Genomic DNA, 26,089 nt, shown 5'->3' with positions numbered 1-26,089 from the left:
TTCGGAAACTACGAAACAGGAGAAGATAAGGACTGGGAAGGGAGCGCTGTGGCCATAACATCTCCAGTAGTCTATTTCATATAGCGTATTTAGGTCTACGTTACCTGTGAGTAGTACCAAATGTATGGAACACCGAAGTCTACGTTACTTGTGTTTAGTACCGCTACATGAGAAATATCATGGCTCTGTCCGGCTCTATGGCTAAATGGTTCACGTGTTGGCCTTTGGTCACAGGGGCTGGTTCGATTCCCGGGAGGATCGCGAATTTTAACCATAATTGGTTAAATTCGCTGGCACGGAGGCTGGGTGTATGTGTCGTCTTCATCATTTCATCCTCATCACGGTGCGCAGGTCGACTACGGGAGTCAAATCAAAAGACCTGCATCTGGCGAGCCGAAATTGTCCTCGGACATTCCCGGCACTAAATGCCATACGCCATTTCATTTCATCATGGTTCGACTTTACTAGCGATAAGTACCATTATGAGGGGCTCTTGACCTGGATTTTGGAAACCTTTAGACAACAAGCATAATCGATTCTGCTTTGGAAGCATTCCGTTGGTCAGTAATATACCATTGTTTTAAGATAGTTTCTGGGAAAGTGGGGCACTGCGGGTCGGATCCACTGATTGAAATCATTGATCATCGTCGTCTTTTTGAATTATAGTCAGTGGATTGATTTTGGAACTATTTTTAACGTTCATTATTGTCAGTTGGATCCAATGATTATTTTAAATTCATATTCATTCATTCTTTGTGGTGATCGTTGAGGTCTTCGGTTCAGAGGGTCCCGGGTTCGATTTCCGGCCGGGTCGTGGATTTTAATCGCCTCTGGCCCGGGGACTCGATGCTTGTGTCTGTCCCAACAGTTTCGTATTCATATTCAGACAACACACTACACTATCAACCACCACCGAAACACGCAATAGTGATTACATCCCTCCATATAGGGTTGGCGTCAGGAAGGACATCCGGCCGTAAAACAGGGTCAAATACACATGTGTGACACAGTTCGCACCCGTGACTCCACAGGCATGGGAAAAGCGGTAGGAAAAGAAAAAGATCAATTCATTCTTCATCATCAAGTATTGAATTCTGGTCAGTGGACGAATTTTGGAATTTTAAACTGTCATTACATTTCGTACCATTAGTGGCCGATGACCTAGATGTTAGGCCCCTTTAAACAACAATCATCATCATCATCATTCGTATCTAGTGTATTTCCGTGGACTGTGGATTTTTAAGAGCATCTTGCACCGAAATTCATAAGGTTGAGTTGCAGAGAGTGAACCGGAATATCATCACACGTTACGAGTGTCTATAGGCTGAGGGAGATATTTTTCAACATTTACTGCAATGGAGTAAGTGTTGTTGTTTTACAGTCTGATTATCCACTCATCAAAGTTGATGAGTTTTCTACAGGGGTACGGGCACGGTGTGACGGTGACCGCGCTCTCGCTTACAGACACGCAGCAAGCAGGAAGGGCGGCAACTCTTGCAGGACTCACGCTGTAAAACTTGTATCAGAGCACCGTATCTGTATCATGATCGGCCTTTTGAAAACAAACTCTGTATCAATATTGTGTATCAAGTATGATACAATGATCGGATCGCGGATGTTCCCACTGAGAGTCGGTCTTTTGCCGTCGCATCAAAGGGAAGGCACGTGATGCAGATACGGACAGTGTGGACGGAGCGTTTCTTCGATATGCATTCCATATGCAGCACACGTGGCCGTCAGTGTTCCCTTCAACCCTACCCTATTTACCGAACTTCCGACTTCGTTCAGTTTTGCATGAACCTTTGTTTGTGGATCTTCCGATTTGAAGAAAAATGGTCGGCGTGGTTCAACAATTAATAAGTTATTACCAACAAAAGACCATTTTGTGGGACCAAAAGGATCCGCATCATTGTATTTGTTGAAAAAGAATGACGCATGGGAGGAAATAGCGGAAAGAAATTAGGAACCCTATCCACCTGTGTAAAAAAAAAAAAAAAAAAAAAAAAAAGGTTGTATTTGATCGCGGATCTTAGAAGAGCTTGCAGCAGCCAACGGTAGCTGGAGAGGCAATACTCAACAGATGATACAAGACCGATGCGTGGAGAACTAACAGATACGCATATCTGTTTCAAGTGTAGACGCACCTTATTATGAAGTACGTAATCATGATCATCGATGTATAAACGTGCAGGCTCTTAATACAACTTTCTATTAGCACAGACGAGGAATCTGCAGGATTTCTTTTCAGAATCTCTCATATTGTTATTCTGTGGACAGATTTTGTAACAACGGCAGGACTGCAACGTATTCTAGTATCTAATTGATCATCCAGCCAAGTTTTATAGCAATTGGTTTGATTCAACCCAAACAATTCCCTATTGAAAAAATATCGTTTCAGCAGCTAGTCCATAATTAAAATCCTTAGACGAGCTAGGTGTCGAATCCTCGAACTCTGGGTAAGTGGCTGATGTCCTGGTAAATTTTAGTGAACTAATATTCAATTAATGACAAAACAGCTGCGAATCGCAAGATTAACAACTATCATTTTCTAACCCCTTAAACAAGAAATTTCAAGTTGACAGTTATTTTCATCCACTCGGTCAAAGCGTAAACTGGTTATGCTTGCACGATACTTAACTCACTGGAGTTCATAATTAGAAGAGCGCAGATCTCGGCAGTTTGCTGTAAATCGCGTTATTGTTGCGGGTGTAAAATGTAGGTCAGACGTCTCCTTCAAATTGCGTGGTGAGGATAACAATCACCTAGCTCCTGGCATGACGTGCTGTCACGCTATACCTCTCTTCAGGAAGTGAGAGAGGCTTTCCTTATGTTCCATGTACTTTTATGCAACTGTTATATCGTCAAGATGTGATTTTGTACGAAAGCCCAGGAAGTAACATATCATAAGGTTACCTGGAATGACTGAGGTAGTCACTCGTCGTCTTCTTTTTACTTCTTTTCTCATACCCTGGTGATATGACGGTGCGAGATATGTAGCACAAAAGGATGCGGTCCCGTTTTACGGCCGGGTGCCCTTCCTGACACAAACTCTAAGTCGAGGGATGTGTACCATTGTTGCGTGTTTCTGTGCTGTGAAGACTTGTATGAATGTGCACACAAAATCCTAGTCTCCGGAAATCGAATCCGGGACCCTCTGAACTGAAGGCCGATTCGCTGACCATTGAATATTATTGTTTTACTATTGTCTGAGAATGTACATTCACGACGATTGTTGGATTCGTATCGCATTATGACCGGAGATAGTCTAGACAATGAACCTTTTAGTAGATCTCCCTCTTAGTTAGAACTTTGGAAAAGGAACGTTTCAAGAAAGCAGAGATATCTGATCCACGATTACATGTTTACATCTCAAGTGAATCTCTCCTGGATGTATTCCACCGCAGTTGTTCACCAAATCTTTATGCGTCTTGAACATGTGTGACATGAGGCAAAATAATCATATCCAACCTCTGAACAACCTCAAGGTGGCACCCACTGATCAACAAGTATCCAACGAGATTTCATAGGAAACAATTTTGAATCTCGTCTCCTGTATGACTTCAAAATGTATTTAAACGACTTTGAAGCATATTTTGAACCAAGTGGACGTAGAACACTTAAACAATCTTGAGTTTAAATTTCATACTTTTACATTAGACAACGGTCTTCAGGCTGATCAAATTTAACGTAACACTTCAATCCTCCTCGGTGTTGTGATATCTATGTCTTTGTTTCTATGTTACAGCGATCAATCATCTAGGACAGATATACTGTACACCCTATATATACCAGCGACCTGTTAGAACATTGTAGACCGGGCGAGTTCTGTAGGCTATATAATGTTAATACATGTTTGTCAACGTATCAAAACATTAAATAAGTACATTTGGTAAAAAAAAAAAATCGAGTTGGCCTTGCGGTTAGGGGCGCGTGGCTGTGAGCTTGCATCCGGGAGATAGTGGGTTCGAACCCCACTGTCGGCAGCCCTGAAGATGGTTTTCCGTGGTTTCTCATTTTACACCAGGCAAATGCTGGGGCTGTACTTCAATTAAGGTTACGGACGCTTTCTTCCCATTCCTAGGCCTTTCCTATCTCATCGTCGCCATAAGACCTATCTGTGTCGGCGCGACGTAAACCAAATAGCAAACAAAAGAACATTGTAGAGAATAATGACTAAGGGACATTCCTTCGAAAAATGAACTGCGTAACAGATGCTATTTCTTTGTTGAAACATTTAATTTTATGTCTTAAACACAAGAGAGAGTAAGGCAAAAGATATTAACAATCATTAGCACTAAAAATCTTTAGACAAAAGTGTGACAGTGATTTTCATTGGTCCGGGCTGAGTGCCTCAGACGGTTGAGGCGCTAGCCTTCTGACCCCAACTTGGCAGGTTCGATCCTGGCTCACTCCGGTGGTAATATTGAAGGTGCTCAAATACGTCAGTCTCGTGTCGGTAGATTTACTGGCACGTAAAAGAACTCCTGCGGGAGTAAATTCCGGCACGTCGGCGTCTCCGAAAACCGTGTAAGTAATTAGTGGGTCGTAAAACCAATAACATTGATTGATCACTTTCCCTGAAACAGAATCTAGGTTCGTCATTTTATTTATAGCTATGGTTCGTAACAATGAAAGATGCGTTCTGACAGTTCTTAAAGGGAGGTCTGTTTACTGCCTGCCTGCCTGGGTGGGGAGAAGCGAGTGACCTCCGGAGATGTCTGGTGCATGTATTTTGATTTGACAGCCGTAGGGGACCTGCGCGTCGTGATGAGAATGAAATAATGATGATGAAGACGGCACACACACACACACCCAGTCCCCGTGCCAGAAGGATTATTACTGTTCCGATCTGTCAGTGGAGAGATGGCGTGGAATTACATCAGTAGACGAGTTTGAGTGGTGTCTTTAAAAGTAGGAAAGATCACAATAGGAAAAAAGTTGGAATTCAAGTGGACAAATTGTGACAAATATTCGTTTATTGGAAGGGGATTTAGGGATTGGAAAAACTTACCAAGGGAGATGTTCAATAAATTTCAAATTTCTTTGCAATCATTTAAGAAAATGCTAGGAAAACAACAGATAGGGAATCTGCCACCTGCCCTAAATGCAGATCAGTAGTATTTGATTGATTGATTGAGGTGTTATGGCGTCTATGGAATAAGAAAGGACTAGGAGCGGGAAGGAAGCCGCCATTGCCTTAATTACGATACAGCCCCAGAATCTGCCTGGTATTTGCCCTATGTATGGGGGCGGTAGAATAACACCCACGGTACCCACTGCCTGTCGTAAGAAGCGAATAATTGAGGCCCCAAAGGCTCGCAACTTAGAAGTGTGTGTTGGCAACCACGGGGAACTTTACTGAGTCCTGGCATTGTTTCCACATACTTGTGCAAGGCTCCTCACGTTCATCTATCCTATCCCAGCACCCTTGGTCAACTCTTGTTCATTTCCGGCCCCGGCGGTATTAGAGCACACGAGCCCTAGGGAATCATTTTCACGATCTTTGTGGCCCTTACCTTTCTTTGACCGATACCTTCATTTTGCAAAGTGTCGGATCCCTTCAATTATTTTTCTCTGATTAGTGTTATATAGAGGATGGTTGTCAAGTTGTACTTCCTCTTAAAACAATAATCATCACCATTTGGCCCGGTATGAAAACCATCTTCAGGGCTGCTGATGGTGGGATTCGAATCCACTATCTTCCAAATGCAAGCACACAGCTAACTTTCTCGGTACAGTGATCAGATAATTGACTGTATTTAAATATAGAAAATTAGGTTATTTACAGTGAAGGCACAAATTAGTTACATAATAGTAAATCATCGAACATACCAAAGTAAATTAAACGTGTTCTGTTTGTCACATGCCTTGGAAATGGCTCCTCATTGGCTTCATAGATACATTACGATTTTGGTCAATTCACCCTGTGGGGGTTTGATACTTATTGGTATGAAACGTGATATTCAACGCTCTGTTTGACATGGATATGCGCCATTTTAAGGGAATTTCTTTTTCTTTCACGTTGCGGAGATTCGTAACAACGCATATTTTCCATCATCACCTCAATACTGAAAATTTGGATTTATTACTTTCCGTAAATAAGCTTTTCATATGTGGATGTAGCGCAAAATGGCAAGAATGAGCTGGACTGAAATAAAAACAAATGCAGAATTCTTAAAAGAAGTGAATAAAGAAAGGAAATTGTTAAATCAAATTTTATTGAGTATCATTGAGAACATGTTCATCATCAATATTTTTGAAGGTAAAATGTTGAGGAATAATGAGAGAGGTCGACCTAGAAAAAGTGTGTTCGGAGGACATTAAGATCAAAATGGGAAGTGCAAGTTACACGAAGATGAAACTAGTAACTGAAGATGAAGAAGTGTGATTTTATCGACAAGACGTAGCCTTCTGAACAAGAATGAATGGTTCACGTCTGGAGATCACGGTTTTATAGTCAATGGTTCACCCTTACACTTATTTTATTGTTCTGATCAAGATATAAGTGGCATAGTTTCTAGCTTAGATCTGCACTACAGATTAAACTGGTCTCCAATAAATTTAAGAGGTCTTAAAACGTCTGGGTGAATGGTGAAACTCCACAGTTTATGCGTGTCATAGACAGTTAGAGTATGCAGTAGTGATTTACACAAGTGGCTGGCTGCACAACTTTCACTCCTACTGTTTAGAAGATTTATTTCGTTGTTCGGTGTCCTCGTTTTTGTCGTAACTTAGAGCTAGAAAACGGGTCAGCACTGATACCGACGACAACTCCTACATTTCTATTAGAAGAAGTAATGTATGCTCATTTGTTGATAGGCAGATTGAAAGTAATGTACTCTGGTTAAATGGAACAACCAAATTTGATATCTTAGCAAAAAGTTAATTTCGAAGCCAATTTCTAAACATTGAAAGTATTCAGATCATTTCAACCGCCAGTTAACCAGCGTTTTGCCTTAATATTTCAGCAGTGTGATATCTTTTCCCTCCCCTTCCTGTTTTACCATGTACTGTACCTGTTGTACTATATCTGTCGTCAAGCCACGCCCAAAACTTTTTCTTGTTCCAATATCTTGCACGAGCTCTTCATTTATTACCCCGTATGTATGTCTACCCCATAATCTCGTTTACTGATACAGAGTCGGGGATGAGGTGAGATGAAATTATATAGCATGTTTCTACGACCGTTTACCCTTCCTGGCGCCAAACTCAGTTGAGGAGCTAATGAAGATGATATAAATTATAGTGGCTGAAATTTTATAAGGACGTGGAAGGAATCAGCTGTGGCCTATCAATAGGAATTGTCCCGGCATTTTGCCTGGAAGTGACAACCATTCCCACTACAACCGACGGTGGGGATCGAACCCACTTACCGTATTTCCTGATTGCAGAGCTTGGCTCCATAGCCGTAGCGCCTTCACACGCGGCCACTGCGTTCGGTCTTTCATTTCTTACCCTGTCTTACCTTGTAATTCCCTCTATTCTCCTCTATATCCATATCTCTAGCGGTTCCAGCTTTCCTTCGTTCTCTTTCCACAGAGAAATTATCTCTCTCTTCTTTGCAAACGTTATTGTACCATTTTACCAGCTATTTGTATCAGCAGTCATTTTAGATATGATTCCTGTGACGTACGGAAGAGAAACAGTAAGCAGAACGTACATGGCTCATTGTCAAGAGTTTTCTGTCCATCCCGAAAGCGCTTTAACATGTCATAAATACAAATCCCGCTTAAGGCTTCTGTTCTGTACACTTGCACCAACATCGCATGCGTCTCCGTCACTGTTCTTCCCCACTTGTAACAAACCTTGCTTCCAATGCACTGCGGCACGAATCTTCACACGCACCACGTTTGACTTGTCGTAGCAGACCAACTTGCTTCAGCTCCGTGTGTTCAACTCTACGTGGCACTTCTCGAGATGTCTCCTCTCTATTCACATGCACATGCACGCAGTGTTGCCACACGTTGCCATTTTGATATCGGTGCATTCACCGTACTTTATAGACACTCCTTGTATCTTACAGCTACTTGATAGAGTGTATCCCCTGACATTTCAAAGCACTGTTGTTAGAATCTTTGAGGGGCCCATCTCCTTGGCTGAATGGTCAGCAGAGCGACCATAGGTTCAGATAAACCCAGGTTCGAGTCCCGTCTGAGCCTAGGATTTAAACTGAGTATGGTTAATTCCTCTAGTTCTGGGACTGGGTGTTTCTGTTCGTCATAATACATACTTCTTCAATTACACACAACACGGCGCATCATACCACGATAAAAACACCCAGCAATGAGCTGATTGGCGCGTAAAGGGCAGCTAGCCGTGAAATTGTGCCAGGGCCACATGTTTGACACGCATCGCATCCATGATCCCACCAGAATGAGGAAAAAGGTGACTGAAAAAAGAAGGACAAAAGACTGATCTCTGGAAAAATATATGTTTTATTCTATGAAGTGTGGGTCTTCTGCAGCTATGAACTATTGCATTATGGCTGCTCCGACCCGGGAACATTCAGCGCACCTGGTGCGGGAAGAGTAACACGTGATATGATGGTAGCATGGTATATAAGGGATGGTCCACAGACTTGCTGTTAGCAGTATCTCCAGCGTAAAAATGGGAAAAGTGGCCGATCTCTCAGCGTCTGATGCAGGGCAAATTGTGAGGATACGGCGCCTTTGTACCAGCATCTCTGATGAGACGGCGCGGCTTGTGGGCTATTTATCATGCCGCTGTTGTGAGCACGTATCAAAAGTGTTGCAACAATAAGCAAACAACGACGCGTCGTCCAGCCATGTGTCGGCAGCCGCTCATTGATTCCAGTGGTCAGCGGAGGCCGTCGGGCATTGTTCAGAACAACCAGAGGGCCACAGTTTGAGAAATCCCCAACAGGTACGACGGTGATGACCAGGCCAGTGGTTTCCAGAACACGGTTCATGGGACTGCGGAGACTACGACCCGGTTACGTCTTCAATGCTAACTGCACTCCACCGAAAGAAGCGCATGAGAGTGGCACAAAAGCATCGCCACTGGGCTGTGAATGATGGGGAAAATGTCACTTGGTCTGATGATATCAGATTTCTGGTTCGCCACGTTGACGGCCGAGTGCGTGTATGCCGATTCCCGCCGGAGAGTATGGCGCGGTCGGGTGGAGACAGGCTGATGGAGGAGGTGTGATGATCAGGACGATACTTTCATGGGACACGTTGGGGCCTATTATTCCAATCCCTATCAGCTATCCGGTATCTGGACGTTATTAGGAACAAATTCCGTCTGTTCATGTCAACGGTGTACCCTGATGCTGTCGGCCGCTTCCAACACGACAATCTACCACGCCACACTGCCAGGATTGTGGTTCAAGAACCATCATAGTGAGTTCGCCTGAATGCCGTGGCCCCAGGAACCTCATTGAACATCTGTGGTTCGACTTGTAGAAATGGGTTCGTGCTTCATCACGATCGCCCAGCAGATACCCCAGGACAACTTCCGCCACCTTGCTGAATTGATGCCTCGCCGAGTGGCCGTGGTTCTGCGGAGAAAAGGTGGTCCTACATCGTGTTAGGACGGTCGTCAAAATATAATGGTTGAGTGGGGTAGTATTAAATAAATCTCAATAAAATAAGGGAAGAACGGAACATTTATTGTTAAAGGCATTTTAGGACAAACCGGTTGTAAGTAAACCAAGGGTATTACAGACAACGTGCCACACCAGCACATTCACTAGAAACATCCAAGCATGTAATATGAAACCTCAGGGAACCTAAAAAATCCGACCCTAGATATTACAGTGCTTGCTTAGTTTCTGTGGACTTCTGCAACCATTTGGAGTTGCTATTAACCTATCTATATCGAATATACATTATTGGACTATTGATTTTTCGATTGCGATTTTCCAGATTAATATTTTACATATAGCATTACCATCCAAAGATCATTTCTCCGAAGTATACGTAGCTGCATAACACTGGGCATCTAGTTCATGCAGTGTCCTTTTTACTTTACGGTATATCACCATTTTGGCATGATGATGATGATACTACTACTAAAGATTATGATAAAAAAATATAGTAAGCAAGGCTGAGTAACTCAGGCTATAGAGCGCTGGCCATCCCCTGTGGGTAGGGGAGGTAGAATAACACCCACGGTATCCCTTGTCTATCGTAAGAGGTGACTAAAATAGGACCCCAAGGACTCTCAACTTAGTAGCGTGGGTTGGCGACCACGGGAAACTTATCTGAGTCCTGGCAAATTCTGGGGGTATTAATTAATTAATTAATTAATTAATTAATTAATTAATTAATTAGTTAAGGCCACGGCTGCTTCCTTCCGCCTCCTAGCACTTTCCTATCCCTTCGTCTCCATAAGACTTCTTTGCGAAGTAAACCAGATTGTAAAAAAAAAAAAAAAGTAATCGTAAATAAATAAGATTTTTCAATGATTCAGCACGTGATAACAGGAAACGTAGGTAAATATAGATTAACAAATGCACATTTTAAAAATGTATCCACCCAAGCCGTCTCTGTATAGACTTACAAGACCCTTCAAAAAGTGGAAGGTAAAAGGCTTTTACTATCCGTGATCTCGACACTAAGAAAGGTAGAGTGGTTAGCACTATGCCCGACCGCCTTGCCTCCTGGATTTAACCTGGTCCTCATTTCTTATATGGCTGAGTGAACTTCAGGGTCACGTACCACTCCAGAAGAGGTTATCTCATTTCTTAAATTGTTCGAATTCCCGACGGGAATCGAACCCATCTAAACCGAGCATGCCTTTACCGTCTCGGCTAGGCAGCCTCTATTAAAACGAATAAATCAAACAAGCGCGAAAATGAATTATCCCTTGCATGTACTGTGATTTTACACATTTTTATTCCACACTCCTAAGGAAATGCAAATTCTAAGACGACTCCTTCAATTGTTATCTGACAGGCTTTCTTGGTATTGAACTTTTAGCCTCTTCTTAGCAGAAAACCTATGTTCACTCTTCACTGCGTTCTGTGGGTTAAGTAGAGTTCTTTTATGTTTTATTTATTGAAGATAAGGCATTCGGTCTGTGTCGACCGTACTGCTAACATTATACATACAATACATAAATTAACACACTTAAATTCTGCTCTGAAGACAAGGTGGCAGCTGGATACCGTGGTTCAAATCCCGGTCACTCCATGTGAGATTTGTGTTGGACAAAGAGGAGGCGGGACAGGTTTTCCTCCGGGTACTCCGGTTTTCCCTGTCATCTTTCATTCCCGAAACACTCTCCAATAACATTTCATTTCATCTGTCATTCATTTATCATTGCCCCAGAGGAGTGCGACAGCCTTCGGCAGCCGACACAATTCCTATCCTCGCCGCTGGATGGGGGCTTCATTCATTCCATTCATGACCCGGTCGAATGACTGGAAACAGGCTGTTGATTTTCATTTTCTGAAGACAACAGAGTTCATGTCATACAAAAAATGAGCCGAACTGAAAAGGCTGAAAGGTAACAAGCTATATGAAAAAATGAATTATTTAACGAAGTATTACGTGTAGAAGTGTCACTGTTAGGTCCCTATTACGCTAGGACACGGGTGGCGACATCTGGTTGTGACCTATACCCGCTTTTTCCTCAATCAGTTTCACTCAAACTGTTCTCTTTTCAATATTGTGCACATGATGGTTGAGGGAAACGTTATGGAGAAGAGTAGTGCTGGGGATAAGATGAAAGAGTTTGCTAATTTAGTTGATAAGTAAGTGAATATAGATGACTTAATAACCCAAGTTAAAAATATTCAGTAACCTGGAACAATGCATCCGATGAATACCGGGATAGAAATACCAAAGTAAATGCGTGGAACGAAATATTATGGTGTATTTCTTACCCGATTTTGAGGACAAGGGTGTTGCTGACAAGAATGTTTTAGGAATATTTAATTTCGCAAACGGCATCCTGACTTGAGGGCAGCGAATTTCATTTCTGAAAAAAATTCTACATACTGTGTATTTATTTTGAATGTTGTTTCATTTAGAAATCACGTTATAAGCAGAACTAGAAAAAGTAGGTCTTCGCTTGTTGACAACATCTTTTAATATGGATCTATACATGATTTATTGTGGTGGCACCAGTGTCTAGCGAACTTCTCTACGTTGGCGACACCTTCACCGCCACCAGTGTTCTATTGTAATAGGGGCCTTACGATGCACTTAAAAAACACACCCTCAAGTTAACACAAGAATCAAAGCTGTACATGGAGAAAGCGATGACACTGTTATTAATCGTTTTGAGAGTTAAAAAATAGCTGAGTCTCCTGCACGAATATTTTTTGTAGCTTTATATATTCCGAAGTCTTTTGTAGACAGGAGAACTGTAATCTTAGTTAGCAGTGGATGACTGAGAGCGATCAGAGTCTGGAGGCAAGTTGTCTACCACACCAGCTACGGTAGAAAAGTCTATCCACGGCTGTGGCCAATGCCACTTATCGCAGGGTGACCAGCATATGGCATTTCCAGAGAGGATGACGGGTGACGGCTTCAAAATTTGCCCCAGTTTGTCCTTTTGAATTCAAATGTTATCTTCGTTTTATGATCTTCTCTACTTTTAAGAACCCCACTCACGCTTTTTCATCTACTAATGCAATTCCAAGCCATCTCAGCACTGACAGCTCGAAGCATTCTGCGTAGGCGAGCAGTTCGTCATCCGTAATTCTAAGCTTTCCCAGATCAAATTTTTCGACATTTTCGTTACACTAGTCTTTTGTCAAGAGCAGTGTAGGACAATAAGTAAGTTGAAAGAACACTATTACTGTATACTGATTTCATACGTTTAATTTAAAACTGCGGAGTACACTGTACAAGAAAGACAAAATATTTGTAATTGGATTTTACTAGAAATATTATTGAATGTCACAAGCAATACGACCTACATGTAGACTAATCTGGACTGCGTGTTCACAAAAATAACACATTTTTCAATAATTTACCTTTATTGGCTATGGATATGTTTGTTCCCGCTGGACAAACGAAGCAATCAGCTTGTTTCGTGTTTTTCCACATTTGAATGATTCGTGTTTATTTGCCAAAGTTTCGCCAAGTTGCCAACCAGGGTGCGAAGTCGCGGGGGGAGGGGGATGGGAGGGTTTTCCCCCCACCGGTGATTTTATCTCAAAGGTTCCCCCCCCCCACTAAAATTGCCCAGGGGGGATTCTTTCATTATAAAATAAGGAAAATTTAACACATATATTACTGAAATCAATGTATTTTACTGTACATATTTTCATAAAAACAACAACAATATTACACGTAAGTTAGAAACAATAGGATGACTGCCAGACCTTGAGCAATAAAACAATCCAGTGGTGGCAACTCCGCACATGCAGCCTATTTTTCATGTTTCGTTCTGGCAATTCCATCTGAAACCCGGGAATAATTTTCCATCAATAATTTTCAATCAATCGATCAATCAATCAATCAATCAATCAATCAATCAATCAATCACTCACTCACTCACTCACTCACTCACTCACTCACTCACTCACTCACTCACTCACTCACTCACTCAATCAATCAATCAATCAATCAATCAATCAATCAATCAATCAATCAATCAATCAATCAATCAACACCACTGATCTGAATTTTTGGCTGTCGTCCAGGTGGCAGATTCCCTTACAGTTCTTGATCTAGTCTGTTCTTAAATGATTTCAAAGAAGTTGTAAACTTATCTAACATCTTCCTTGATAAATTAGTCCAAAAACTATCTCCTCTTCCTATAAACGAGTATTTGTCCCAATTTTCCCTGTTTAATTCCAACTTTATCTTCGTTTTATGACCCCGTCAAGCTTATTCGTCTACTAATGTCATCTCAAGCCATCTCACCACTGACAGCTCGAAACATTCCACATACTGTAGTTGAGTAGCTTGTCTCCTTACTTTCAAGTTTGCAACATTTTCGTAACACTACTCTTTTGTCGGAAATCACCCAGAACAAATCTTGCTGCTTTCCTTTGGATCTTTTTCGGATCTCGTATCAAATAATCCTGGTGAGGGTCCCATACACCAGAACAATAGTCTAATAGGGGTCTTGCCAACAACTTATACGCCCTCTCCTTTACATCCTTACTTCTTATTTTCACACATCTGTGTCGCACATGTGGATTTAGCCCTGTTTTACGGCCAGATGTCCTTCCTGATGCAACCCCGCATGGAAGAATGTAATCTCTATTGCGTGTTTCTATGGTGGTTAGTAGTGTAGTGTGTTATATGAATATGAAGAGGAAAGTGTTGGGACAAATACAAACACCCAGTCCCCGAGCCAAAAGAATTAATCACCGACCCAGCCGGGAATCTAACCCGGGACTCTCTGAAACGAAGGCTTCGGCGCAGACCATTCAGCCAACGAGTCGGACATAATAATAATAATAATAATAATAATAATAATAATAATAATAATAATAATAATAATAGTAATAAATGTTATTGGCTTTACGTCCCGCTAACTCCTTTTCGGTTTTCGGAGGCGCCGAGGTACCGGAAGTTTGTCCCGCATGAGTTCTTTTACGTGCCAGTAATTCTACCGACATGAAGCTGACGTATTTGAGCAGCTTCAAATACCACTGGACTGAGGCTGGATCGAACCTGCCACGTTGGGGCCAGAAGGCCAGCACCTCAACTGCGCGAACCACTCAGCCCGGCCTCGGACTCTTTACATCCTTATTACAACTCCTAAGTACCCTCATAAGTATATGAAGAGATCTGTAACCCTTCTTTACAATCCCGCTTATGTGATTACTCCAATGAAGATCTTTCCTTGTATTAACACCTCAGTACTTACAGTGATTACCATGAGTTACTGACAACCCATCAACACAGTAATTAAAACTGGGAGGACTTTTCCTCTTTTTCCCCGAATGTTCACCCCGTTAACCATCATACCATCGATCGCCTGCTGGCCATCTCACAACTTTATCGAGATCTCTTTGCAATCGCTCACAATCTTGTTATTACTATTATCGCAATTATTTTTTATGAGAAAATGATGGCGAGATGTCAGACAAACATCTTGTAAGGAAACGAGTAGATCTCTGTTGTCACATTTGATCTTGGAAATGAAAATCCACAGTCTGTTTCCAGTCATTTGATCGGGTCAGGAATGGAATGAAGCCCCATCTAGCCGCGAGGATAGGAATTGTGCCGGCTGCCGAAGTCTGTCGCACTCCTCTGGGGCAATAAATAAAGCCTAATAAATTAAAACGAAATGATATTGGAGAGTGTTGCTGTAATTAAAAATGACAGGGAAAACCGTAGTACCCGAAGAAAATCCTGTCCCGCCTCCGCTTTGTCCAGCACAAATCTCACAGGGAGTGATCGGGGTTTGAACCACGGAACCCAGCGATGAGAGGCCGGCTCGCTGCCGCCTGAGCCACGGAGACACACATTTGATCTTAACCAGACAAAATAAGTCAAGATACAGTAATTGATCGCCCAGTAGAGTTTCAGTTTCTTAATAATGTTATTTTGCTTTACGTCCCACTAACTACTTTTGCGGTTTTTCGGAGACGCCGAAGTGCCGGAATTTAGTCCCGCAGTAAATCTCTCGACACGAGGCTGATGTATTTGAGCACCTTTAAATATAACCGGACTGAACCAAGATCGAACCTGCCAAGTTGGGGTCAGAAGGCCAGCGCCTCAACCGTCTGAGCCACTCAGCCCGGCACCCAGTTTCGTTGTAACATGGAGAAGAGAAATGGAACGTGAGGGAACCAAGGGTATTTAATACTTCATGCCACATGAACTCGATGATACTTAACCCAGTGACATCTCAACATAGCGGTTCTTTCGCTGAGTGAGAAGTTGAAGGCCGAACTGTGATTCATGGCTGGGAGGAAACATGACATCAGGCGCTCAGCAGCTTATGTAACGTGTTTACACACATGTTCTCCGGGAGGGCTGTTTATTTCACAACGAGACCAGAACCTTATCCTTTCCGGGAACAAAAAGCGGAAGGAACTCTCAGTTGGATATTCCCACCATTTCTTGTAATGATTTCAGAGCCATCTTGTTTGGATCATCTCTGTCAGATAGCAGCAGTCTAGAATTCACACTGAAGAAAATTAACGTCCGACCAAGCTAGATTGGACGTGCAGCTGTGAGCTTACATTGGTAGACTGGTAGATTAGAGACCCGCATTCGGCAGTTTCGAAGATTATGTTCTATGATTTCCATTTACAAACCCGAAAAAAGTCTGCTATACCTTCCCGTTCCAAGCCTTTTCCCATCCCACCGTCTCCGAAAATCTGTACGTGTTAATACGACACAAAGTATGTAGCAAATTACAGACGCAAATTCGTTCCAATAAAAGGATCAAAATACGTAGTCTCCCTTCGTTAACTTTCGTTAATTTTCAGCCCTGTTGATCCTGCTCATATTCTTTCCTGCCCGCAAACGCTTTCATCATTCTTTCATCCTGCAATTAATGTTACGAGGATTTTTTTAAATTTCGTGTGGCTATTTCTAGCAGAGTGCAGCCTTTGTAAGGCAGACCCTCCGATGAGGGTGGGCGGCATCTGCCATGTGTAGGTAACTGCGTGTTATTGTGGTGGAGGATAGTGTTATGTGTGGCGTGTAAGTTGCAGGGGTTGGAGACAGCACAAACAACCAGCCCCCGGGCCATTGGGATTAATCAATGAAGGTTAAAATCCCCGACCCTACCGGGAATCAAACCCGGGACCCTCTGAACCGAAGGCCAGTACGCTGACCATTCAGCCAACGAGTCGGACAATGTTACGAGTGACAGACATCAGTCAATCAGTGAATCTTTTCCTTCTTAATCCGTTTACCCTCCAGGGTTGGTTTTTCCCTCGGACTCAGCGAGGGATCCCACCCCTACCGCCTCAAGGGAAGTGTCCTTAGCGGGAGACATTGGGTCGGAGGATACAACTGGGGAGGGTGACCAGTGCCTCCCCCAGAAGACCTCACCTGCTATGCTGAACAGGGGCCTTGTGGGGGATGGGAAGATTGGAAGGGATAGACAAGGAAGAGGGAAGGAGGCGGCCGGGGCCTTAAGTTAGGTACCATCCCATTTGCCTGCAGGAGAAGTGGGAAACCAAGAAAAACCACTTCCAGGATGGCTGAGGTGGGAATCGAACCCACCTGTACTCAGTTGACCTCCCGAGGCTGAGTGGACCCCGTTCCAGCCCTCGTACCACTTTTAAAATTTCGTGGCAGGGCCGGGAATCGATCCCGGGCCTCCGGGGGTGGCAGCTAATCACACTAACCACTACACCACCGAAGCGGACAATCAGTGAATCAATCAATCAATCAATGTTCTACATTTAGGGCTCTCGCCGGGTCGCAGATTCCCTATCAATAGGGCAGTAGGATAGATCCTAGGGCCTAGAGGGTGACGCCCTCTCTCTGACCAGGAAGGACAGATCATCCACATAAAGTAAAAGGTAGATCGCAGAAAACTAACTAGGGTAAACATTCGTTTGTAAGAAAAGCGTATATTAATGATTGGAATTCATTACCTGCAACTGTCTTAGAGCCTTTTCCCAAAAATGTAAGATGCTTCAAGAATAGACTTCAGCATCTGTAAATTGCGTGTAAATTTCTATGTGATGTTGTCATATTTTAATGCAACGCTCAATCCACTGTAAATTGTAGTATTAACGTATTAAGGCATTTGAACTATTTAAGGTTTGTGTGAATGTGTATATGAACGTGTTGGATTTACAATGGCGAGATAACAGTTAATTTAAACATTTCGAAATCCTTAATATTCGCCGCAACTTGTCCTCTGGAATTCCAACTTATGACCTCGTTGTTTTATCAATTTCTGTCGAATGAACTTTTTTCTTCCGCCGTTCAAAATTGCGACTACCTCTACCCGCTATCATGGGATCCGGAAATCGATACTCTACTACTGGTGTTCAAATACGTCAGCCGCGTGTCAGTAGATTTACTGGCACGTAAAAAGAACTCCTGCGGGACTACATTCCGGCACCTCGGCGTCTCCAAAGTCCGAAAAAATTGTTAGTGGGACGTAAAGATAATAACGTTATTATTATTATTGTTGTTGTTATTGTTATTATTATTATTATTATTATTATTATCATCATTATCATTATTTTTATGTAATTCATTTACCACCCAGGGTTGGTTTTTCTCTCGGACTTAGCGAGAGACCCTATCTCTACCGTTTCAAGGGTAGTGTCCTGGAGCGTGAGACATTTGGTCGGCGATACAACTAGGACGGAGGATGAGTACCTCGCCCAGGCGGCCTCAGCTGCTATGCTGAACAAAGGCTTTGTGAGAGAATGGGAAGATTAGTAGAGATAGGTAAGGAAGCGGCCGTGTCCTTTAGTTAGGTACCATTCCGGCATTTGCCTGGAGAAGAAGTGGGAACCACGGAAAACCACTTGGAGAAAGGCTTAAATGGAGATCGAAGTTCCTTTACTCAGTTAACCTTCCGAAGCTGAGTGGACCCCATTCCAGCCCTCATACCCCCACGAACCTGCTACGCAGGCGTAGCAGGGGGAGAGGTGATACTCCCACGTGGCGCGTCCCAGGTGGCGAATAGGGGGGTCCTAACCGGTTTGCCGGCGGACTTGAGGGAAATAAAATACCTCTCGCGGACCAAACACACACCCCCTGTGGGTGGGGGAGGCTGACGAATAATACACCCACGGTATCCCCTGCCTGTCGTGAGAGGCGACTAAAAGGGGCGACCAAGGGATGATTGAATTAGAACCATGAAACTACTTTTGATTCGTACCATCACGCGGGGAACACCATGGGTTGCCTGTACTTGCGAGTTGTACCACTATGTTCGGCACGAAATGGGTTTGTGTTTAGTAGTAGTCATGAGCGTGGCCTGGGAGTTTCCAGTACCCGTGCGTCGTACCCATGTGAGCACCACCGCGGGTCTGGGCGTAGCCTGTGAGTTGTACCACTATATGAGCGACACCGTGGGTCTGCGTTGCCTTTGATTAGTATCCACTCTGTGAGGAACACCTAGGTGAGGAAACTCATTGGTTTGCGTTGGCTATGAGTGGCGCCATTGTGTGAGAACACCATAGGTCTGCGTTACCTGTACGAAGTACAATACTTGTGAGTAGTACCGTCTTGTGTGGAACACCGTGAGTTTCGCTACTTTTGATTAGTACCCCAACATGCCAATACCATGATTCTACTTTACTCGCGACATGTACCATTCTGTGGGGCCTTAGACATGGATTTTGCACCCCTTTCGACATCAAGCATCATCGTGCTTTATGAATGGTCCCTTGGTGAGTAATCAATTATGTATGATCTTTGTTTGAGTCTGATCCACTGTATTTTGGTTGTTTGTTTCCTTTTTTTTTTTTTTTTGGTTCATGTCCATCCATTCATTCTTAATGACGACATTATTATTTTTTTTTTGGTCAGTGGATGAATTTGACATTTTTGTTCTTTCATTTCGTACCATTAGGGGCCGTCCGCCTCTGTGGTGTAGTGGTTAGCGTGATTAGCTGCCACCCCCGGAGGCTCGGGTTCGATTCCCGGCTCTGCCACGAAATTTGAAAAGTGGTACGAGGGCTGGAACGGGGTCCACTCAGCCTCGGGAGGTCAACTGAGTAGAGGTTGGTTCGATTCCCACCTCAGCCATCCTGGAAGTGGTTTTCCGTGGTTTCCCACTTCTCCTCCAGGCGAATGCCGGGATGGTACCTCACTTAAGGCCACGGCCGCTTCCTTCCCTCTTCCTTGCCTATCCCTTCCAATCTTCCCATCCCTCCACAAGGCCCCTGTTCAGCATAGCAGATGAGGCCGCCTGGGCGAGGTACTGGTCATACTCCCCAGTTGTATCCCCCGACCAAGAGTCTGAAGCTCCAGGACACTGCCCTTGAGGCGGTGGAGGTGGGATCCCTCGCTAAGTCCGAGGGAAAAACCGAACCTGGAGGCTAAACAGATGATGATGATGATGACCCTTAGGGGCCGATGACCTCGATGTTAGGCCCCTTTAAACAACAAGCATCATCATCATCATCATCAGCCCTCATACCACCTTTGAAAATTCGTGGCAGAGCCGTAAATCGAACCCGGGCCTCCGGGGGGGGGGCAGCTAATTACACTAACCACTACACCACAAAGGCGGGCGGTACCTTTATACAAGCATCTAAAAAAGGAAGGAATAGCTGAGCACCAACAACAAAGCCAGTCCCGTTCGAGACCTGGTAAGATAGGCGGCTGGTGGATAAAGATGGTATAACCATCACTAGTGACGTTTTGTATCAATAACTCGGACGGTTTGCGACCGCAATGCAAGAAAATACGATCAGGAAGAAGTAATCAAGTGTTGCTGCAACACGATAATGCTCACCCACAGTCCACTTACTTGAAAAAAGCAGTTATCCAGGAGCTTTGTTTGCAGGTTCTCCAACATACCCGTTATTCCCCGATTTTGCTTCCTCAGATTTCCACCTTTTCGATTCTCTATTCTAAGGAAGGTCCTATGATAGAGAAAATACTCTTTGAGCGTGTCTTGACGTCCTCTTTAACCTCAAATCAGGAGATTTCTTTAGGCGTAGAGTAGAACGATTTCCCCCGCGTTGACACAAAATCATTGATAATGCAGGAAAATATTGTATTGATATGTTGATCTCTCTCTTGTGACAGAGTATCCCTTCTTTGTTCTTCCCTCTCTCTCTCTACCCCCTGTCGATGGGGGACGCAAACGAAAAATACACCCACAGTATCCTCTGCCTGTATTGAGAGGCCACTAAAATGAGTGACCAAGGGATGATTGAATTAGAACTTGAGATTAGTACCATCACGCTGGGAACACCATGAGTCGCCTTAACTTGCAAGTAGTACCATTATGTTAGGTTCACAATAGGTTTGTGATTAGCAGCAGCAGATAGTGGGTTCACTGCGGGTTTACAGTGCCCGTGATTGGCACAACTGTATGCGGAACAGCACGGGCTTACGTTGCCTGTGATTAGTAACGTTATGTGAGAAACACTGCGGGTCTGGGCGTTGCCTTTGATTAGTACCACTACAGTATATGAGCGGCACCGTGGACTGCATTGCCTGTGATTAGTACCCACTACGTGAGAAACACCACCGGAATATCGGCGCCCGTGATTAGTACACCTATGTGAGAAATACCATGGGTTTGCGTTGCCTATGAGTGGCGCCATTATGTGAGAAACGCCACAGGTATGAGTTACCTGTGCGACGTACAATACTTGTGATTAGTACTGTTCCGGGGTTATCTGTGGAACACAGACAGGTGAAAGAAGGTGCGGGCTGAATGGCTCTATCTACGAAAATCAAAGATTCATTTAAAACTTTGGAATAAAGGTTATATTTCTTTTCAGAAAATTAAATTGTTAACCAACAAAATTCTACACTCTGTGAAAGAACACGGTATCAGGTACAATGACAATGTTGACACTAGAATAGAAAACCCAAGGATGGGTAATTTACAAGTTTTTGAGTTTCAAGCTCCAAATTTCCAAGTTTACATTAGCGAGAAGTTTATATTTTAGAAAACAGATGGTTACATAGATGAGAATTAGAACCTTCTCCTCGGGTCAGTTTGCGGAGATAGCTACAGACATAGAAAACTGGTGGCCATTATATGGGCTGATGTTCTGCCTGCCGAAGAATTACGCACCCCGCCTTCTGTCTTAACACACACACTCAGAGATTCGACGATCAATAAGAGAAGGTAACTAGAAAAATTCGCGGCTTTTATACCCGAGGGGAGGGTTCGAGAAGGCTGTGGACTAAATCCGGACCCACCCTCTTATTTTATTGGATACTCAAAAAGTTACAAGAAGCTTATGATTGGCTGAAAAATAAATAGAGAAAATTTGTGATTGGCCAAACTCCAAAGCTGGCGGGATGAGAAGAAAACCTTGAAATATCAAAATAAATGAAAGACAATTCAGTTGAGAAAACCTATAAACACACAACTTCTTTAAATCACTAATTATTCCACCTTGCACCAGAGTGCATGGCCTCAGTTTTTTAGTAGAGACATCTGGGTAGAAACGTGAGAACTTCTTGATGTACACCGAAACAAAACAAAACAAAGAAATCCAGTCAGTTTAGGAAACTTCAAAATAACATATTACTCAGTTATTCAGTTATGACGTCTTCTAATCAATGTCCCAACTTTATGCATTAGTAGTTTCACGTTTTGTTCAATAGATAGTGTTCCTTAAGGCGCTTCTTTTAAATGTGCGGGGATGAGGTGTACCTCCCGGTACAAGTACCGTAATGTGTGGAACATCGTGAGTCTACGTTACTTTTGAGTAGTACCGCAACATAACAAATACCATGGTGATTATGAGGGTCCGTTGACCTGGATTTTGGATTCCTTTAGACAACAAGCGTCATCGATTCTAGATTGTGCTTTGCATGCAGTCTCTTGGTCAGAAATAGGCCTATTATTGTTTTAAGATAGTTTCTGGGAAGCTGGGACATTGCGGGTCGGATCCACTGATTGTTTTAAGTTCATATTCTGGCTCGGGGACTGAGTGCTTTTTTCAGCACTTGCCTCTTCATATTCAGACAACACACGACACTACCAATCACCGCAGAAACACGCAATAAGTGATTACATCACTCCATATAGGGGTTGCGTCAGGAAGGCCATCCGGCCGCAAAACAGTGTAAATCCACATTTGTACCGGGCAAGTTGGCCGTGCGGTTAGGGGCGCGGGGCTGTGAGCTTGTATTCGGGAGATATGGGTTCGGGCCCCACTATCGGCAGCCCTGAATATGGTTTTCCGTGGTTTCCTATTTTCACGCCGGGCAAATGCTGGGACCGTACCTTAAATAAGGCCACAGCCGCTTCCTTCACACTCCTAAGCCTTTCCTGGACCTATCTGTGCCGGTGCGATGTAAAACAAATTGTAATCAACATTTGCGGCACTGTACGCACCTGCGATCCCACAGGTGTGGGTAAAGCGGAAGAAGAAGAAGAAGAAGAAGAAGAAGATAATGATGATGATGATGATGATGATGATGATTTCTCTCTTTTATCTCAAAATTTTGCCACAGAGGAACAAATGCTAGAAATGCATGCATAAATCTAATACCCTTATACTGGTATATATTATTCAAATGTTTTTGTTAAGATTTAAGGTTTTTATACTTAAGCTCTTACCACGTAGGCCCCGGGATTCGATTCCTGTCCTGACCACACGACACCTCATCTGCAGGCCTTCGGGCTGAGCAGCGGTCACTGGATAAACACTGGCTCCTCGCGACTGTTGCGCCATACGGTTTGATTTTGGTTTGGTTTAGTGTAGCAGGGGATCGTGAATCCTAACTCAGTACTAAAAAAAATTACATAAATAGAAGTATTTCTATAATAACGGGTGTATTGTCCTTTGTAGAATCTTTACTGTGTATAACCACTGCAGTATGTCAGCGAGAGTGGTTGGAAGTGATGCGAATTGCCTTGCTGTTTGTGTAATCTCGATGTTGGGTTGATATGCATATAGCTTTAATAGTGTACTCTATATCCAGAATGGAACCGATCTCAGAGCTTCAGATGACAGACACATACAGGACAGAATAGCTCGTACATAAATCCAGGGCACACACAGCGTTCTCTCTAGCGTTGCTGAACTTGGTGTCTATTTCCCTCGTGTGTGTTTGTCTCTCTCTAGGTAAAATCATTGAAGTGGATAAAGAAACAGTACACAATATAAACGAAGGTAAACAAGTATTGTTGTTCTATTGAAACCCCCCTCTCTCTCTCTATTCGTTAGCTGCTCTGTGTCCTCCCACTCCACACCAGCATTCACGCATACCAAGCTCTGTTACTGCAAGAGTTCGAGAGCTAGCTCTTGTTTGAATGAGTAATTATGTAATTAGGTATAGCCGGAGGAAACGTGGCCAATAATGCAATGAACGTATTAAAATGTTAAAAACACAATGCATTATTCAGAATGTTTTCTCGTACACCGTTGCACTCACGGAAACTAAATATTGATTCCGGTTGGTTCCAACAACAACATGATTTGCCATGGGACACACGTTTCGCCGGAATACTGACGAGGTATATATATAAAACATAGATATATATCTATGGAGTCGTATTGATTAAAAACAGAAAACTCGTAATTAAATTTTCAGTTTTGAGAATTACAGTACTAGAATTTTTAACTTATTTAGTTTTCCAATAACGACTCTAATACAATATTAAAACTCTGCACTCGTTGTAAATTTTAGGCTGCATTTTTATACTCGAATGCTTGCCATCACTGATACAGGCAAATGTATCGATCTGTAAAATACAGGAGTTGGTACTTATCTTTGTCGTTACACTCTAGTACACACAGTCTGGTCTTTTCCAGCTAGAACTCGAATTCTGGACCAATTTTTTGTAGACTCATATGAAGTTGTCTCAGTTTGTCATCCAAAGAGACGTCTTACTCCATGTTGGATTGTTCACCGATCTGATCATCGGACCACGCGCTTTGAAATCTCCGCCGAGTCCTTGATTTTAACCAAGTAGGCCTATGGCTAATTTCGGTTGGCTTTTCACCAAAAAGCAGCAGCAATTTGGATTCCAGCAAATCCATGTTGAACTTTTTAGTGAAAACTCGCATCTTAGTTGTTCTAACTTCACGAAAACCTGGAGGTCCCGTGGTTGTGATCACGGTATCACGAATCGGGTAAAACTAAAAAGCACGGAGTGAGTTGTTACGGGCGCGCATCTGTGGGCTTGCACTCGGGGGATAGTGGGTTCGAACCACTCTGTCGGCAGCCTTGAAGATGGTTTTCCGTGGTTTTTCATTTTTCACACCAGAAAATGCTGGGACTGTACCTTAATTACCTTAATTAAGGCCACGGCCACTTCCTTCCCTCTCCTAGCTCTTCCCTATCCCACCTTCGTCATAAGGCTTATCTGTGTCGGTGTGACGTAAGAAGCTAGGCTGGGTGGATGTTCTCTTCCTTAGAATATAAATGATAATTAAAAAGAGACTAAAATCATAATCCTCCAAGCAAAAGAGAATACATTTAGAATTGAGATAGGAGAGGATTTAGAACAAGTTAAAATTGCAATCTTTTGGCAGTATGATTAGTGAAGAGAGCGTCTGCACAATACAAATGGTAATGACCAAATTCGTTTCTATGAAAGATTAGTCATTTGTAAGGAGAAATGCTTTGCAACCGAGTCATTCGCGCGGTGATAGAAATTACTGCTAAACATCCTAACAATTTAAACAAAGGCGATGGCTAGGACCTATATACTGAGTAAATCAAACTGACTTCTATAGTTAAGTCTTCAACATCTTTTTCCTCTCTGGTGGGCCTGAAATGAACTACGCTTCTAACAGGGTCTTTTTTTCTTGAGTCTAGTGTAGTTTGGATTGATGTCCGGCTCCATAGCTAAATCATTAGCGTGCTGACCCTTGGTCCAGAGTGTCCCGGGTTCGATTCCCGGCCGGGTCGGAGATTTTAACCTTAAATGGTTAAATCCCTAGGCTCGGGGACTGGGTGATTGTGCTGTCCCCAACATCTTGCAACTCACACACCACACACAACACTCTCCTCTACCACAATAACACACAGTTACCTACACATGACAGATGCCCCCCACCCTCATCGGAGGGTCTGCCATACAAGGACTGCACCCGGCCAGAAATAGCCTTACGAAATTAAAATTAAAACTATGGATTCGTGAGTTTCATTGTTCCAGCTCTGAAGACTATCTTGGTAACAAGATGGAAACCCGTCAACGTGTATAGAACGACCAAATAATTCTCAACATATATTTTTATGTCGGTGCATTTTGTTGCTGCTGAGCTCTAGCGAGCTATATGAAGACGTCTGACGTCACCTAAACTATGTACATTATTAAAAAATATATATGTAAGGTCATTGAAAACCAGTGTGGATTCAGGCTACAGAGAGGCTGCCAGGATCAGATTTTCACTATGCGCCAGGTGTTTAACGTGTTTAACGTCGAACTAACACGTCGAAGGTTTTCGGCTATGGAACGATGGGAAAGTAGCGAACGTGGCCTTAATTGACTCGGTTATTTTTGAAACCCCGTAAGTCACGAAATGTAAACTTGCGGGAAAACAGAAAGAAAAAAAAACTGACTGGCGAATAAA

Source organism: Anabrus simplex, chromosome 4 (genome assembly GCF_040414725.1).
Source record: "Anabrus simplex isolate iqAnaSimp1 chromosome 4, ASM4041472v1, whole genome shotgun sequence".
NCBI lineage: Eukaryota > Metazoa > Arthropoda > Insecta > Orthoptera > Tettigoniidae > Anabrus > Anabrus simplex.
Note: the sequence above shows the minus strand (reverse complement) of the source record.